Source organism: Vidua macroura, chromosome 1, assembly GCF_024509145.1.
Source record: "Vidua macroura isolate BioBank_ID:100142 chromosome 1, ASM2450914v1, whole genome shotgun sequence".
NCBI lineage: Eukaryota > Metazoa > Chordata > Aves > Passeriformes > Viduidae > Vidua > Vidua macroura.
Window position 1 is genome coordinate 76661532 of NC_071571.1, and position 6719 is coordinate 76668250.

The following is a 6719-nucleotide window of genomic DNA, read 5'->3' on the forward strand; positions in this document are numbered from 1 at the left end:
AACTTTTTATCTTCCAACAATAATTAACTTCTTCAGCTTTTTCATAGCACTTAATCATAGGTTCCTCCTTTCCCATGTTCATTTCAAACCTAAAAAATGTGTTTACTTTTGTAACAAGTTGCATTAATGCTTATAATATATGAATGATACAGCAGTATAGTGCTCCACATCCCAGTGTTAGTCTTATTTTTAATAAAAATAAGAACAGAAGCAACTTTTGCCAATAAGCAGAAATTTTTGATTGATAGATGGTTACGGTAATTACAAAGGAATGCCAAAAAAGAACATCTTAGATCTTCAAGGGAACACTTTCAAATTGTAAGCAAAATATAACCACTATTTAGCTTTCATTTCAATGTGAAAGTGATTGTGTGCTAATTCTTCTATTTTTTTTTTCTCTTTTATTCTTTTTATCTTATTTTTATTTCCTGCTTTTCACATTTTATTTCATATTGAGTGACATTTGAATACAAGACAATATGCCATTTTAAAAGAGACTCTGATTAGAGGAAATGAATTCAAGTCATAGGCCACATTTATTCCAACTTTTCCATTTAATTTTTTGAAATGTTTTAGAACCATCCCACCTTATTAGATAACTTGCAGTCTTCACTTTTTACATCCTTGATCAAACTATTTCAGAATATGCTTGATATTTAGATCATGTTCAATTTCTTATTTTTTTTCTTAAGTACTTAAGAATAGTAGCTAACACATGGTGAATGATTGCAATAAAGTGAAATTTAGAATTCTTTTAGGATCTGTTTATTCTTGAAAATTAATGCTGTGAAGTCAGTTATTTTTAATCACTTTCCAAAGTTTTCATGAAAAGGATAGAACATTTTTTATTTAAATTGTGTATTTTTTTTGATTTTTTTTTTAAATTTAGTGTGCTGTAAGTAGGAAATGAATTCCACCTAAATATTGTTGCTTTGTTCTTTCCTCTCTCCGACTTCTTTGTTTTCGCCCAGCTACTCTTTCCCAGGGCGCTGGCCAGGCGCTTCTGGGAGCAGTCAGAGAGAGGCAACAAACACCTTTGTGGGTTTGTTTGATACGGACAGAGCTGTTTAGAGAGCGCGATCAAGACCGGGATAAAGAGACTCAAGAGATTGGACACTTGTTGTGCAGTCCAAAGTAGGTTGTATTTGCCCGATTGCCGCACGTACAAGTGACAATGATCAGGGGTCCAGACACAGGTTATATAGGGGAAAATAAGAGATAAGGTGAAACCAATAGAACAACGCCCAGTGTGAATACATTATAGGTAAAATCCAATGGGAATAACTCCAGGGGGAAGGATGAATACACGTAAAAATACAGAATAGAGACTCCAGCTTTAGGTTTAGGAAACAAAAACTCCCATCTCAAATTCTCAAAGCCCTTTTGCTCCGTTTGCGTAGCTGCACACTGCAACATCTCCCTCTTTTTTGTTTAATAAAATGAACGGAGCTTTGGGGGAAGGAGAAACTGCGGCTATCAAACTGCAGTGTTATTTTGTTTTCCATCTTCCCACCATTCTCCTCCCGTGGTGGCAGCAGCAACTACAACAGGTGCAGAGGCTGCAGACTTGGAGGAAGCAATGCTAAAAATGATTCGCTTGAGAACCCCAAATGATATCAAAACTAAAAAGATTGCAACTACAAAATAACAAATGTCCTTTAGAAGGGACAACACCCACCCAGAAAGATCCCAGCCCTTAAACATGCCCTTGAACCAGTCCTCATTCTCCTGCTTTTCTGGAGCCAAATGAGGAGCAGGAATGTAGGAATTGACATCCTGCTAATCTGAAAGAAAAATGAAATCATACAACAGGGTAAACTAACTATAAAAATTCTGCTAGTATAAAGGAAAAACAGGAATTAGGGTTCTCCTCCTCCCTTGCGGTGTTTCCTGTTTGATGCAACTGCATCATCTGTGGGGTCTCCAACACCCCCCTGACTCACCCCATTTGTATCATCACGCAGGGTAGGTCTGTGCTCCCCAGTCAGTTTTTTTGCTGGTTGGAGAATTCTCCCCCCCCCTCCCTCCCCCCATGAGGAGGCGCTGTCCGCTGAAAGGGGCACTGGCTGATGAAATGGCCTTCCTCATTGCAGTAATAACACCTGCGTTTGGGAGGAGGAGAGCTCGATGTTGGAGTTTCTGGGGTTGCTCATGTCAGAGCAACCACTTTTTCCTGAGGATTTTCCACCAAGTCCTCTGCCATCAGGGTGGCTTTTCTTGTGCACTCCTCGATGAGCCAATCCAGCGTAGGTGGAGGTGATGCTGGAAGAGCCATGATGACTCACTGACAGGCATCATTGGCATTTGTGGTGACAATTTCAAACGTGATTTCGTCTCGTGCTTCTTGCCCTTCCACCTTTTTCTCAACCGTGTCTCTCACTCGATCAACAAAATCCATGAATGGCTCTGAAACAGATTGCTTGAGAGCAATATAAGGTATTATAGGTTCTTTTGAGGGCATACTAAGAAATGCCCGTCCTGCTGCGTCTTTTGTGAGATCTAACACTGGTTTTGGAATCCCTGCTGCTTGTTTTTGGGCTTGGTTCCAATCCCCTTCACCTACAAGATATTCGAGGGTGATCTCGTCATCCTCTATATCTTTTGCATATTCGGGACTCTGCAAAAATCCTGGAAGAAGGTCTCCTGCAAACCTTTTCCAAGTTCTTTCCCACATTCTGTATTCTGATGGAGGGAGCAAGCAACTGAACAAGAACTTTAAATCAGTGGGAACTAAGGTGTTAGAATTGAAAGTTGCTTTTAACATGCTCTTAAATAATTCGCTTTTTTGCCCAAATTCACGTTTTGTTTTGCAGAGCTCCTTTATGCTTTCATATGAAAGTGGTTCCCATCTGGGGTTTTGCCCTCTCGCGTTGTACAACAATGGCGCGAGAAACAAGGAGTTTGAATCCTTGCCTGCTTTCTGTTTCCAGGCTTCAGCTTCCCCACCTTTCCTGTCACCATGGGAACCAGAGGCCGGGCCTTGGGAAATAGGAGGAGGGGGGGCAGGGTCCGGAGGCTTGGGGGTGGAGGTTTGTGTGGGAGTTGCTGAGGTTGGTGATGCCGTGTGAAGTGGGGCGGGATTGGGTGATGGAACCTCGAGGGGTGGAGCTGAAGGAATCACCTGGAGGGGCGGTGCTGTGGGTGGAGGCCTGCAATAGCATTTGGGAGGGGTTTGGTCTGCCGCAAGGGAGGAGGAGAAGGGGTCAGGACAAAGGGAAGGAGGGTCAGGGACTGGTGTGGGGGGGGTACCTGGGAAGGAGGAGTTCCCGCCGTGCTTCTTTGTCCATCTTGTGATGAGACAACGACCCCCGCCACGCAGCCGCCACCATCTTGTGGCGGTTCGTCCCGTGGGGGTTGAGGGAAGGAGTTAGAAGGAGTACAGCATTTTTGGGAACAGCCACAACTGTGAAAAGAATCAGAAGAAGGTTTAGGAACAGAAGTTTCAACAGAGCGATTAGCATTTTCAGACCGTGGGGGTCGGGGAGACAGGGGAAATAAAGCAGATGGGCTCTTTTCAGTTTCCTGCGTTTACCGACTGTCTGCGCCCTCCTTAACAATGTCATAAACTAACAAAAAGATCCTCATGAAGCCTTTTTTCACTGAAGGATCCCCCTTCTTGGTGCCTTCTGTTAAAACTGTGCCAACCCCCTTCCAAAAAACTTTCTGCCTCACATCCTGAGCTGAGACGTTTGGAAACTTTAAAATCAACCACTTTTTCACAAAACTTTTAGAAAAACTTTCTCCCGACTCTGTCAGGGTTACTTTTACTTGGTAATAAATCTCTTTCTGCTGTGTGGACAACCCATGTTGCCCACCAGCAAGCCTCACCTGCCTGCTGCTGAAAAAACAAAGAAAAAAAACTAAAAAAGTCTAAAACCCGACGGCGGCACCCCGCATGCAGCACGCTCACGTGCCCTTTCCCTCTGCGGGAACGGGGGTGCCTCCACCCAGATCCACTAACTGGGGCCCTCCCGTGTTAGTATTGAATCTTACCGAACCATCGAACCTTAGAAAACAAAAAACAACAGCGGTTCCCAGTCTGAAGTCGTCTCCTGGGGTGTGCAGAAGCTGCGTCTTCGCTCCGCTGGAAACCCGGAACCGGGCAGGAGCCAGAAAAGTTTCTCAGCGGCAATAGTGCTGCGGAGCTGAGCGGAAGGAGCGGAAGCCCCCTCGGGCTCGCCGTGGTCCAAGAGGCTTTTCCCGCTGGGCGGACTCTGGCGCTGACAGCTCAATGGTGGCGGCGTCAGCAGCCGTGTCTCCCACAGTGATGGCGGCGGAAATCAGCGTCTGGAAAAGCCCCAAACCGGAGCACTATCTTTCGCGCTATGAAAACAGTTCCCGCATCAAAGCCACACGTTTGGGCGCCACTTGTTGCCTTGTTCTTTTCTCTCTCCAACTTCCTTGTTTTCACCCGGCTACTCTTTCCCAGGGCGCTGGCCAGGCGCTTCTGGGAGCCGCCGGAGAGAGAGAGAGGCAACAAACACCTTTGTGGGTTCGTTTGATACGGACAGAGCTGTTTAGAGAGCGCGATCAAGACCAGGATAAAGAGACTCAAGAGATTGGACACTTGTTGTGCAGTCCAAAGTAGGTTGTATTTGCCCGATCGCCGCACGTACAAGTGACAATGATCAGGGGTCCAGACACAGGTTATATAGGGGAAAATAAGAGATAAGGTAAAACCAATAGAACAACGCCCAGTGTGAATACATTAAAGGTAAAATCCAATGGGAATAACTCCAGGGGGAAGGATGAATACACGTAAAAATACAGAATAGAAACTCCAGCTTTAGGTTTAGGAAACAGAAACTCCCATCTCAAATTCTCAAAGCCTTTTTGCTCCGTTTGCGTAGCAGCACACTGCAACAGATATTACTTGATGAGAAAGAGCACTGTCTCTCTCAGTTTTTGTTTTGCTGTTAATATTTCTTTCTCCCAGGGATTCAAATACTGCAACCATCATATATTCTTAATAAGTTCTTAGCTAGGTTGCTGAACGTTGAAAATACCCATTTCCAAGTTTCAATGCATTTTTATCATTAGAATCAAAGCAGTAGCATGCAACAGGATTAGTATCTCATGTGAGACACAACTCTTATCCACGGTCCTGCACTGATGAATGGGGTCGTGTGTTTTATAAAAAGAAACATGTATGTCTGTTGCATCTCGTACTTTGGGTTTAGATCAGGGTTCTGATGTGTGCTAGCAAATTCTGTGTACCCCGTGTATCCCCTGGGTTTTCCCCCCTGCGGTAGCCGGTTCTCGGGTTGCCTTACCATGCGGCCCGGCTCCCATCCCCCCTGTCTCTTCCTGTGGGTCCTTTCCTGCTGTTATCCCTCCCCTGCGGCCGGGGCCGCCCCAGGCCCCCGGCGCCGCCCCTGCCGCCTCCCCATTGGCTCCTGCCTTCCACACTACACCCCTGCAGCCCCAGGAGTGCCCGGGGCCCTGGCACCGCCCCTGCCGTGCCCCTGTTGGCTTCCCCCGGGCCACGCCACGCCCCGGGACTGCCCTGGGCCCCGGTGCCGTCCCCTACTGCATCCCTATTAGCTTCCCCAGACCACGTGACACCCCCCGCTCCACCCCTGATAAAAGCACCACACGGCCGGAGCCGCGCAGCCATATTCCCCAATACAGGAATTGGGAGCACACCAACAAAATGCTCTCAGCTCCTGCCGCGGGAAATTTAGTCCTTCCTTCACCCCCTTTATTGAGGTCCCTCGCGCGCAGCGGTAGAAACGGCTGACCCACCTTCCCGGAGCGCGCTGCACCTGGGAACAGCGGCGGGACCGGGACCGGAGGAGCCGCAGTGCCCTGCTGGGCATGGTGGTTGCTCTGGAGCCGGGAGAGACAGCAGAACGCCACATATGTCCTATGAAGTCATACATATCACCTTAGTGTCTTATTATTACTGGTATAACTAATTTAGGTTACTCAATTATCTCAGTTTGTTCACCAGAAAAATTCCTATGTGAGATGCTAGGAGAGATCTAATGGTTTAAAGGGTTGTCAGCATTAACTGTGAACTTAACAGGAAAATGCATTTTATTTCATCATCCTTGCTACATGGAATGCAAACTGGTGTGATAAATTTGCATTCATCTCCTTGACCTTCCCTTGTACAGAAAAAATCATGAGGAAAATATCACCAGTACAAGTAGTTTTTACATTAGTTTTTCTGGCTGTTATTTGGACTCCATAACAGAGGTGGTTTTTTTCCCCTTTTTGCATATTCATTCATGTTCTTGGTGAAATGGCATTATACTTAATTTACATTGGCTAATCAGAAGATTTTCACAGTTTTGACTACCATGCATAATACAACAGGCAAGATACCATATCTCTACTAAAAAGCCTGTAGCATGAGTTTAATCATGCTATTTAATTGTTAGGCTTAATTTGAAAATAATTGTTCACAGCAATTAAGTAAATGCCCCAATTTCATTAACAGACTTTCTAATTAGAAAGTACAGCATAAAAGTGCTAATGTTGCTTCATTAAGCTTGAATTACTGGTTCTAATACTACTTTTTTACTGTCTATACGATTTCTCTCTGCAGTAGAATATCAGCCTAATAACTGTTACTAGATTAGTAACAAATTTCCTGTTGTAGCACATTCATGTCCTAGCCAAATGTGCAATGTTTTATTACAAAGGATATTCAAGTCTATATTTTAAATTTTAAGTTATAGTCTGAAATTTAAAGAACTCTGAGATATAGCAAT